The sequence below is a fragment of the Triticum dicoccoides genome, chromosome 2A (genome assembly GCF_002162155.2).
Source record: "Triticum dicoccoides isolate Atlit2015 ecotype Zavitan chromosome 2A, WEW_v2.0, whole genome shotgun sequence".
Lineage (NCBI taxonomy): Eukaryota > Viridiplantae > Streptophyta > Magnoliopsida > Poales > Poaceae > Triticum > Triticum dicoccoides.
In genome coordinates, this window is record NC_041382.1 from 622,771,648 (window position 1) to 622,784,109 (window position 12,462).

The window sequence follows — 12,462 nt, forward strand, 5'->3', positions numbered from 1 at the left end:
CGCGGGGTGTAGGACGAGGAGAGGAGAGAGTGCAGCGCGAGCGCTCGAGTGTGCCGCGCGCTGTAGCTGGCGCCCAAAATACGCCGCGTGGGTAAGTGTTTTCAACCGCGCGCCCAACCCATTATAGCGCGCGCGCCGTTTTTGCGTGCCCGCTGAAGCGACCCGCCGTGTTGCGCATGCGCTAAAACAGCCTAATTTGCGGCACAGCGCTAGTTTAGCACGGCTGTTGGAGATGCTCTTAAGTTGGGAGCGGGGCTGGGGGCGACCCGCCAGTGACTTGTCGAAGGCGACTCACGGCAATGACTCGGATTGGCATCAGGTTGCGGCCGCGGTAGTAGCTCAGCTCATTGATACCATCCTATAGCAGAGGCTCCAGCAGGGGCGGCTTGACGAGGCCGGCAGAACGAGGCGGAGCCGCAGCGGAGCGGCAGTAGGAGGCAGAGGCGTGGGCGACTCGTCGGCCATGATAGAGCTGCAGCAGCGGGGGAGCGGCCCGGTCGACCCAGGCGGGTTTGACCCAATTGTAGTGGCCGTGGATAACCCACGCCCATCCGGGTCGTGGTCCTTCTTTATTTTTTTATATTGCTAAACTGCAAAACGCTTCAACACATGCATGCGCAGCCTGTTCGTGAAGCGTGGCGCCTGAGGCTGTGGTCTTGAGATTTGGAGTGCTAGGTCATGTGTTGGCCTTATGCGCCTTTTCTCCCTATTGATGATCCCGTAGTAGTACTTGAACTCTTCCGAATCGTACTAGAATCAGATCGGCTCACTTTTAACTTTTAGCTCAAGTGTCTCATAGATTAAGGAATATTCCTCCTGATATATATCTCGTGTCCTAGTAACCTTTTTTTTTCTTTCCTTTTGAGCCAGGAGTCCGATTTGAGTCAAAGTGGTACTCCACTTGATGTCTTGAAGCTTCACGTGCGATGGTGACTGCGACTCGGCGAATCAGACAAAAACAATAGTAATTTGATAATCATAATCCGTACTAATGAAATCCCCTTTGGGCGCTTGGCTTCTCGCGACAATGCAACGGAAAGTGATCCGGCCACGACGGATCGCCTGGCTGCGTTTGACGGTGCACATAGATGCAATCCGGCTCGTTTCATCTGAAAATTATGAACTTCTCGAAACCTGTGAAAGATCCCTTCAAAAACTCAACATCACCGTGCGCGAGCCCCACGGTGGGCGCCAACTGTCGTGGAATTGTCACGGCAGATGTCCTAGTGTGAGGACTTAGTCATGAGGCCAACGCATCTATGTGATAGCTTGAGAGAGGTTGAGCGGAATCGAGAGACGTGCAACGGATCAACACACAAGACAGGGATTTAGACAGCTTCGGGCCTCGGGAAACATCATCCGGTAACAACCCTACATGCTATTTGAGGCTAGGTCTCATTATCATCACGAGGGAGTCGGCGTAAACCGGCTCTCCTCTTTGTGTCTAGCCCTAAGATTGTTTCCCTCTCCCTCCTCCCTCTTTGGGGAGCCCTGCCCCTCCTTATATATGTTGAAGGGGCGGGTTACATGTAGAGTCCAACTCAAACTTAAGACTTAACTATTATGACTTCTCTTCATGGGCTTCTTAACGTCTGTAGGTTTAACATTGTCTGCCGGTTTAACATTGTCTGCCAGGTTATGATTGAGTTAACACCTGTCGGTGCTACCATCTGTCTTAACTCGGCCGGTTTAACACTCGCCGGTTTACCGTCTTTCTTAGCCATCTGTCTTGACTCTCTGTCTTAACTCTCCGTCGGTTTACCATCCGCCGGTTTACCAAGGCCCAGCCGGATCATACCACGGGGTATATCCCCGACAGTAGGGACGATTTGTCCCATGGCCAGGAGACGGTGAACGATCCCCTTGGCGAGGTATCCGACCTCCCAGAGCTCCTTGATGCCCTTCTCCTTGACGGAGGAGGCCATCCACTTGCCTCCGGATCCGGACATAATTGGAGTGCTTTCTCGGACGGGGAAAGCTAGAGCTTGGGCGCTGGAGCTCGAGAATGGATGGGCAGAGGAAGAGAGAAGGCGTGGGAGAAGAAGGGGGAATCCTTATCCCCTTATAAAGGCAGTGAATATCGAACGCCTCCCCACTCGCCTTAAGACTCGCCTATGCCCAAGGGCTATGTAAACAGGCATGGTTGGGTTATCGACGCCCGAATTGATGAAAATCCCGCAATAAGGGGACACGATCTCTACTTTGACAAGACGTGCCAATGGCAACCGCGTCTCGAAACATGGAGCGCCATACGAAAAACAGTTTGAAATTATGACCGGGCAAACGTAATGTCATGCTACAAAAAGTTGTCAGCAGATTGGACTCATAGAACATTATATTCCCTCTACGGTTGTGTATGGTGCGTGTGTTATAGGTCCGGACACATTCAATACGCCCGAAGACTATCTTGGAGTTCAGAAGGATGAACCCGCCTTGCAATGCCGAAGACAGATCTACGCGCCGGATACCTTGTCATTGAAGCCAGGTTCAGGGGATACTGAGGGAGTCCTGGACTAAGGGGTCCTTGGCGTCCGGCCTGTTAGCCATGGGCCGGAATGATGGGCTGTGAAGACACGAAGAACGAAGACTGCACTTGTGTCCAGATAGGACTCACCTTGGCGTGGAAGGTAACCTTGGCGATCAAATATGTAGATTCCTTTCTTTGTAACCGACCTCATGTAACCCTAGATCCTCCTGGTGTTTATATTAACCAGAGGACTTAGTCCGGAGAGGGAGAGATTCATTATCATAGCCATACAAGCTAGACCTCTAGGGTTTAGCCATTACGATCTGGTGGTAGATCAACTCTTATAATGCTCATATTCATCAAGATCAATCAAGCAAGACATAGGGTATTACCTCCATAGAGAGGGCCCGAACTTGGGTAAACATTCTGTCCCCCGTCTCCTGTTACCATCGATCTTAGATGCACAGTTTGGGACCCCCTACCGGAGATCCTCCAGTTTTGACACCGACAACGGGTGTTGACGTAGAAGATGTCGATGACGGCCGGCTGTGGACCGCAGTCGGCGCGGCTTGCTTCCGGCGGGGGTGCGCAAGCGCGCCCGCTAGGTGTAGCCTCCGAGCGAGGAGGGGGGGGGTTCCCCGCGGAAATGATCATGCAAAAGACAAATTTAGTCCACACAGATATATTAAATGATTGCTTTTAGCATTGCAAGTTTTATGCGGAGGGTGCCGTCTCGATTTCGTCCGAGCCCCCTTCAATCTTTTTCGTGTTCCCTCTGCTCTTTAGCTTGTGCTCTCGCTTGCCGGACAGCTTCTTTGTGGTCTGTGGCTAAGAGTGGGCCGCGAAGTGGATTGTACAGTACTCAGACTCTGGTAGCATATTCGACCAAGCAGATACTCGTAAAGGAAATGGCCGGGTCGCCCGAACCATTTTTCTTCCCGGACATTTTTCGTGTGGGTGGCCTCCCGCGTTCACTGTTTCTAGCCGGGCAGCCGCTCCGCGGTCTGTGACTAAGAGTGAGCCTTTGGTACCACGCATGCTACTAAGCCATCTGCGGGAACAAACGTCTCAGGCCAAGCGGCGAGCCCCCGGGCTAACTCTGGCTAGCGCCGGGGCAAAAAGTGATGCAACTGTAATAAAATGCGGAGATAGCCCCCCGAGCATGGCTCGAGGTTATCCGTGTTTTTGCGGTGCAAAAATATACGGGTGATGAGCTCACATTGATTTTCGTGTAGTCAATGCGGAGGTTGCTGAAGACAGCTGGTGCGGCTCGGCGCTCTCGGAGCGCGCCGGCGCACCCGCTGGGTGTAGCCCTCGAGCCTCCGGGTGCTCGAGGAGGGTCCATCCGGTCGGGCTTGAATGGTCAGGCGGCGAGTGGGACGCGACCGAGCCAGCTTGGCACAGCCGACCAGGTGGCGAGGTGTCTAGCAGCGCCCTTTTTCTTCTTTCTTCTCTTCTGCCGGCTGCTGGCAGCCGGACAAAACTCTTCTTTTGTCTATTGTTTTTGTTTCTTGCAATCTTCCGTGGGGGCGCGCCAGCGCACCCACTGGGTGTAGCCCCCGAGATTCCGGTCGACTGCAGAGTAGTCGGGCCGGATCTCCCGGCAACTACTTTTTCTTCTTCGCGGGGGCGCGTCAGTGCACCCGCTGGGTGTAGCCCTCGAGATTTGGGTCGGCTGCTGAGCAGTCGGGACGGATCTCTCGGCAACTACTTTTTCTTCTTCTTTGCAGGGGTGCGTCAGCGCACCCGCTGGGTGTAGCCCCCGAGATTGATCTCCCGGCAACTACTTTGTCTTCTTCTTCATAGGGGTGCGTCAACGCACCCGCTGGGTGTAGCCCCTGAGATTTGGGCCGGCTGCTGAGCAGTCGGGCCGGATTTCCCGGCAACTACTTTGTCGTCTTCTTCGCGGGGCGCGTCAGCGCGCCCGCTGGGTGTGCTTTTTTCTTCTTCTCTTTGTCCGGTCGTGGGCGACCAAACATACATTTCTTTTTCACCCGGCTGGGCAGTCGGCCGTCTGGAAACGAGCAGCCGGCTTGACTTTTCTTTGGGCAGTCGGCCCACCTCTTTTTCTTTCTTCTAGCACCCGGCATCTCTTTTCTTCCAGCTGGACGCGGCCTTCTCTTTTTTCAGCCGGCCGTAGCAGCCAGATTCTTCTTCTTTGTTTTATATCTGTCGGCCCCTTGACTTTTCTCCCGAACTCCTCTTCCCTTTTTTTCTTTCTTATTCCGGTCTCCAACCGGATCTCTCTTTTTCTTTCGTTCTATCAGCTGACCGGCCTCTTCCATCAATGCGCGCTCGGCCGACGCAGGCGGCTGCAGCGGCGGGGAACCGGACACGTCCATGGACCAGAGCCGGTGCGGAGCCGGGCGGCAGCCAGCACGCGGGGGCTCGGCCGTGGCGGTGTGGGACGGAGCACTCGGCGACGGCAGGTGGTCGGGCCAACAGCCGATGCGCGTAGAGCCCGACGGGGGAGCCGACAGTGTAATACCCTGGTAGTTAAGCTACAGTAACCACACACAAATGGTGCCATGTCATCACAATTAATTTGCCAAACCACACCTTGGTCCAAACGGAGTTCAGATTCAAATTTTAAAGTAAAATCAAATAAATCATTTCTTCATACTTCAAAACAAAAGTGTTCATAATATTTTAGATAATCCACTGATATTTTTCATGAAGAAACCCCACCTGAGAGAGTTTCTAAAATGCCCCTAACTAATCGTAGAATGTACCAACATCATTTAAAGTGGTCCAATTAAATGCAAACGCAATTATAAACTTGTCCAGTTGGCCTCAAACTTTTTGAGCAACCTCAGAATATTCCAAAGAATTTATGTACCAAGTTTAATATTTAGCAAAAAATTGTTTGGACACTCATTCAATTAGAAAACAGTGGCAAAAATTGAAAAAAAGAAAGAAAATGCTAAAGACCTAGGGTACTAATGGGCCATAAGTGGCTGCAGTAACACAGCCCAGCCCACCATGGCCTTCTCCATCTTCCTCTGTACAGGAGACAGAGACCTGTGCGTGGCGCACATCCACGCCTCCATGGCCGCCGTGTCGACCATCCGGCGAGCCTCCGAGGTGTATAATGTTGGAATTTTGCTAGTAGGCCTTTGGCCCAAAGCCCAACTAAAATTCTGAAATTCTCTTGGCCCATTCATGCACACATGTGAGTGGAGTGAGTGAGGCTAAAGTTTAGTCCCACCCCGGAAGTTGAGAGAGAGTTGCACCTCTTTATAAGGTGAGCTCTTCTACCACTTGTATGAGCATGAGAAGAGAAGACCTACACGCGCGCTCCTCCTCCTCGCTCGCCCCGCCACGTCACGACGCGCCGCGGGTTGCGGGATTGAGCCGAGCCGAGGACAGAGCTATGCACGTTGTCTATATTTTTGCTGCTCGGGAAATTAATGAGTCATTAATTAATAATTAATGGACGCGTTAATTACTGAACCGTTTCCGATTCTTTTGGATCGTGATGACTCGGACGTGGGGTTTATTCCCACGACCTACCCGGCCCGCACTATATAGTTAGGCAGACGTCTACCCTAGCCACCGCCGGTTCGTATGATTTCTCACCACCGTTCCAGATCATTGCGCCGCCAAGCAAGTCTTCTCCATCCCTCCTTTCGGCGTGCACCGGGAGAAGGGACAGCAGGCCTCCGGAACCCCACCTCTCGTGATCCTGTACGGGAGAGGGGCGATCAGGTTTTTGGGGAGCGCACTCGCGCGACTGCTGGCAGCGACAACTTCGCGAACGATGACTTCTTCCCCGACCTCGGCAACCTCGTCCTCGACGACATGGGTGACAACGTCAATGCCGGCGGTGTTGATCCCGCTGCACCGTATGTGATTCTATCCTTCCTGTTCAAGATCGTGGTAGAATTCATGTTTCTAGTATGTGCCCTAGATGTGATCTGTTCATCTGCTATGCTAGTTCACATGTTTAGTTTAATCTCTGTTGCTGTAGTCATGATTTATCTTCTGTTTATTCGGATTAAATCTCGTAGTAATTTGCTCATATTTCCAACAATCCAAAAACCTGATTATAGGCAATTTACTCCGAGTGGTTTTGCTATGCATCTGAAGCCGCCTGCCTTTAAGGGGGCGCAATATAAGAGGTGGCGCACGAGAGCAGTCTACTGGTTTCAGACCATGGGCTGCTATGAGGCCACCAACGGCAAGCCTGAGGACGATCTTAATCCAGCACAGCTGGAAGCTTTTGAGAAGATCGATACCCTCTTTAAAGGCGCTCTTCTGAGTGTTCTTGATGACTCAATTGTGGATTCGTATATGTCGTTTGACAACGGCAAGGACATGTGGGCTGCGCTCGAGGCCAAGTTTGGTGCCTCGGACGCTGACAGCGAGTTGTACGTCATGGAGCAATTCTATGAGTACAAGATGACTGATGAGCGCGCTATTGTACAGCAGGCTCATGAGATATAGTCGCTCGCAAAAGAACTGGAGTACTTGAAGTGTGTGTTGCCGGACAAATTTGTTGCCGGGGGCATCATTGCCAAGCTTCCACCTTCGTGGAACAATTTTGCTACTTCCCTGAAACACAAGAGACAAGAGTTTTCCGTTGCGGATCTCATTGGTACTCTTGATGTTGAAGAGAAGGCGAGAGCAAAGGACACATGTGCTCGAGTTGCTGAGGGAGGTTCTAGTGCCCACATGGTACAGAAGAAGAACTTCCAGCCCAACAAGTTCAAAAACAACAAGAACAAAACTCAGGGCAAAGGCAAGTTTGATACAAAGAACAAGCCATCACATTCTACCAACTTCAAGAAGAATTCTCATAAGAAGGGGAAGGGACTTTGCCATGTCTGCGGTGATCCTAATCACTCGGCTCCGAAGTGTCCTAACCGCTTTGAGGAGCGCGAACATGAGAAGAGCGGCAAGTCCGCTAATGTCGTCATCGGTGATACTGATATGAAGGAATCAGGGTATGGTATTTTTCCTACCATCCTTTCAGTATTTCAGTCCCCTGATTGGTTAATTGACACCGGTGCCAATGTACATGTTTGTGCTGACGCCTCCATGCTTTCTTCTTACCAGGCCACTGGGACTTCTCCTGTGCTGATGGGGAACGGGTCACATGCCATCATTCGAGGTGTTGGTACGGTCAATCTGAAGTTTACTTCAGGGAAGACCGTGCGTCTGAAGAACGTTGATCATGTGTCGTCCATCAATAAAAATCTCGTTAGCGGTTCCCGTTTATGTCGAGATGGTTTTAAGTTGGTTTTCGAATCCAATAAAGTTGTAATTTCTAAGTGTGGACAATTTGTTGGAAAAGGCTATGAGTGCGGAGGCTTGTTCCGCCTATCTTTGTCAGATATTTGCACTAAAGTTATTAATAATGTTTGCCACAATAATGAGTCTGATATTTGGCATTCACGACTTTGTCATATTAACTTTGGATGCATGACGCGGCTAGACAATATGAATTGAATTCCGAAAATCTCTCCTGTCAAGGGCTCTAAGTGCCAAGTATGTGTGCAAGCTAAGCAACCTCGCAAGTCCCATAAGACTGCAGAGGCAAGAGACTTGGCGCCACTAGAGCTTATACATTCTGATCTTTGTGAGATGAATGGCGTGTTGACAAAAGGTGAAAAGAGATACTTCATGATGTTGATTGATGACTCCACTAGATATTGTTATGTGTATCTTCTGAAATCAAAAGATGAGGCTTTGACTTTCTTCAAAAACTATAAAGCTGAGGCAGAGAACCAACTTGATCGAAAAATTAAACGGCTTAGGTCCGCTCGTGGTGGAGAGTATTTTTCCAATGAATTTGATCTGTTTTGTGCGGAACATGGTATAATCCATGAGAGGACGCCTCCCTACTCACCCCAGTCAAATGGGGTAGCCTAAAGAAAGAACCGAACTCTAACTGATATGGTTAACACCATGTTAGACACTTCGGGTCTATCCAAGGAATGGTGGGGGGAGGCGCTAATGATTGCGTGTCATGTCCTAAACCGGGTTCCCTCAAAGCATAAGACCATGACTCCATTTGAGGAATGGGAAAGGAAAAGGTTGAAACTCTGTTACCTACGTACTTGGGGTTGTTTGGCGAAAGTCAATATACCAATTCCCAAGAAGCGCAAGCTTGGACCAAAAACTGTGGATTGTGTTCTTTTGGGCTATGCTTTTCATAGCATCGGCTATAAATTTTTGATAATAAAATCTGAGGTGTCCGACATGCATGTTGGTACGATTATGGAGTCAAATGATGCAACTTTCTTTGAGGACATATTTCCTATGAAGGATATGTCGAGTTCATCAAATCAGGAGATACCTACTCCATCTAGTGAGGAATTCACTGTAATTCCTGAACCCGCCATTGCGATGGAACACGTTGAGAATCCTGTTGAGGGTGACAATGGAACTCCTGTGAGGAGTAAGAGACAGAGGACTACAAAGTCCTTTGGTGATGATTTCATTGTGTACCTCGTGGATGACACACCTAGGACTATTTCAGAAGCCTATGCATCTCTTGATGCTGACTACTGGAAGGAAGCTGTACGTAGCGAGATGGATTCCATCTTAGCTAACGGTACCTGGGAGATCACTGACCGTCCTTATGGGTGCAAACCTGTAGGATGTAAGTGGGTGTTCAAGAAGAAGCTTAGACCTGATGGTACGATTGAAAAGTACAAGGCACAGCTTGTGGCCAAGGGTTATACCCAGAAAGAAGGTGAAGACTTCTTTGATACTTACTCACCCGTGGCTAGACTGACCACAATTCGGGTGCTACTATCACTGGCTGCCTCACATGGTCTTCTTGTTCATCAAATGGACGTTAAGACAGCTTTCCTCAATGGAGAGTTGAAGGAGGAAATTTACATGGATCAGCCAGATGGTTTTGTAGTACCTGGTTAGGAAGGAAAGGTGTGCATGTTATTAAAGTCTTTATATGGCCTTAAACAAGCTCCTAAGGAGTGGCATGAGAAGTTCGAAAGAACATTAACTACTGCCGGCTTTGTAGTAAACGATGGTGACAAGTGCGTGTACTATCGCTATGGTGGGGGCGAAGGAGTTATTCTTTGTCTGTATGTCGACGACATATTGATATTTGGAACCAAACTTGATTTAATCAAGGAGGTTAAGGATTTCTTATCTTGCTGTTTTGAGATGAAGGATCTAGGAGTAGCTGATGTTATCTTAAACATCAAGCTGTTGAGAGATGAGAATGGTGGGATCACACTGCTTTAGTCTCACTATGTGGAAAAGGTCTTGAGTCGTTTTGGGTATAGCGACTGCACACCTTCTCCAACTCCATATGATGCTAGTGTGTTGCTTCGAAAGAATCAACAGATTGCTAGAGATCAACTGAGGTATTCTCAGATTATTGGTTCGCTTATGTATTTGGCGAGTGCCAAGAGGCCTGACATCTCTTTTGCTGTGAGCAAGCTGAGTCGGTTTGTGTCAAAACCGGGAGATGATCATTGGCATGCGCTTGAGAGAGTTATGCGCTATCTGAAAGGCACCGCGAGCTATGGGATTCACTACACCGGGTATCCAAGGGTACTGGAGGGTTATAGTGACTCAAACTGGATTTCTGATGCTGATGAGATAAAGGCCACAAGTGGTTATGTTTTTACACTTGGTGGTGGCACTGTTTCCTAAAAGTCTTGCAAGCAGACCATCTTAACGAGGTCAACTATGGAAGCAGAACTCACAGCATTGGACACTGCCACTGTTGAAGCAGAGTGGCTTCGTGAACTCTTGATGGACTTACCTATGGTTGAAAAATCAATACCCCCTATCCTGATGAACTGTGATAATCAAACTGTGATCGTTAACATAAACAGTTTGAAGGACAATATGAAGTCCTCAAGACATGTGAAGAGGAGACTAAAATCTGTCAGAAAATTGAGGAACTCCGGAGTTATTACGTTGGATTATATCCAGATGTCGAAAAACTTGGCAGATCCCTTCACAAAGGGTCTATCACGTAATGTGATAGATAATGCATCGATGGAGATGGGTTTGAGACCCACCGCATGAGTTGTCCATAGTGGTAACCCACTCTATGTGATCGGAGATCTCGCGAAGTAGAAGTGGGAGACAAGCTGGTGGTCAGCTGGGAGGAGAGTATGCCTATATTAACTATCCCACTCCGTGAAGATGCAATACTCTCCTGATATGCATGGCAGGTTGATACTTATCTTAATGCGTTCCAAGTGGCTTATTCGGGTAAGAAGAGATGTTGTCCTGCAGAACATCTTCCGAGGAACACACCTATATGAATTTGACTGTTAACGTCGCAGTCTGTGAGAATTGGGTGTTCTCTAATAAATTCATGAAAAGGCCCTGGAGTATGACGTATACGCTCCACCCACGGGGAAGCCTTGCGGCAGCCAAGTATCGGTCAAGAATTTGTGTGAAACTAGTCTCGCAGAAAACTTGTAGTTCAAGGCATAGTCCACTATTCAAGTTGTGATCTAGTGTAACATAAATCTCTAAGTGGAAGTTCAACTTCACAGTCTCCACTAAGCACTGGTATGTAAACAATATTTTGGAACTAAATGATGAGATGTGCCAATGAGACTTTGTGGGGGATTGTTGGAATTTTGCTAATAGGCCTTTGGCCCAAAGCCCAACTAAAATTCTGAAATTCTCTTGGCCCATTCATGCACACATGTGAGTGGAGTAAGTTAGGCTAAAGTTTAGTCCCACCCTGGAAGTTGAGAGAGAGTTGCACCTCTTTATAAGGTGAGCTCTTCTACCACTTGTATGAGCATGAGAAGAGAAGACCTACACGCGTGCTCCTCCTCCTCGCTCGCCTCGCCACGCCTCGCCTCGTCACGGCGCGCCACGGGTTGCGGGATTGAGCCGAGCCAAGGACAGAGCTATGCACGTTGTCTATATTTTTGCTGCTCGGGAAAGTTAATGAGTCATTAATTAATAATTAATGGACGCGTTAATTACTGAACCGTTTTCGATTCTTTTGGATCATGACGACTCGGACATGGGGTTTATTCCCACGACCTACCCGGCCCGCACTATATAGTCAGGTAGACGTCTACCCTAGCCGCCGCCAGTTCATATGGTTTCTCACCACCGTTCCAGATCATTGCGCCGCCAAGCAAGTCTTCTCCATCCCTCCTTTTGGCGTGCACCGGGAGAAGGGACAGCAGGCCTTCGGAACCCCGCCTCTCGTGATCCTGTACGAGAGAGGGGCGATCAGGTTTTTGGGGTGCGCACTCACGCGACTGCTGGCAGCGACGACTTCACGAACGACGACTTCTTCCCCGACCTTGGCAACCTCGTCCTCGACGACATGGGTGACAACGTCAACGCCGGCGGTGTTGCTCCCGCTGCACCGTATGTGATTCTATCCTTCCTGTTCGAGATCGTGGTAGAATTCATGTTTCTAGTATGTGCCCTAGATGTGATCTGTTCATCTGCTATGCTAGTTCACATGTTTAGTTTAATCTCTGTTGCTGTAGTCATGATTTATCTTCTGTTTATTCGGATTAAATCTCGTAGTAATTTGCTCATATTTCCAACATATAAGGCCATCTCCAAGCCCGAGGACAAAGCCTAGACCCCCAGTTCCCTCGTTTCCCCCTCGCACTCAATCTGGAAGAGGAGCCAAAGCTTCCATTATCGCGCCATAGTCACCATCGCGGCCATAGGCCTCCCCGATGCACGGGAAGATGCCCGGGAGCTCCCTCATCGACGACTCCTTCACCTACCTCCGCTGATTCGAGCTGGGCCGCATTGTGCGCTCGGGATCTAGCCAGTTTTTCGCCACGGCCGCCGCCGTTCATCGACGAGCGCGACACATTCGACCACTCCCGCGCTCTCTAATCACGTCCACGAGCTCCGTGGTGAGCTCTTCTACCTATTCCCCCTTTTTTCCTTTGATTCGTCGTCGTTTGCCGCCGTCCCCGATCTCGGTCGTCGTCGTCCATGGTCGCGCTCGAGCTCCTGTGTACGCATGCGCCTGCTCCTGGCCAACCAACCATGCTTGCGCCCCTGTG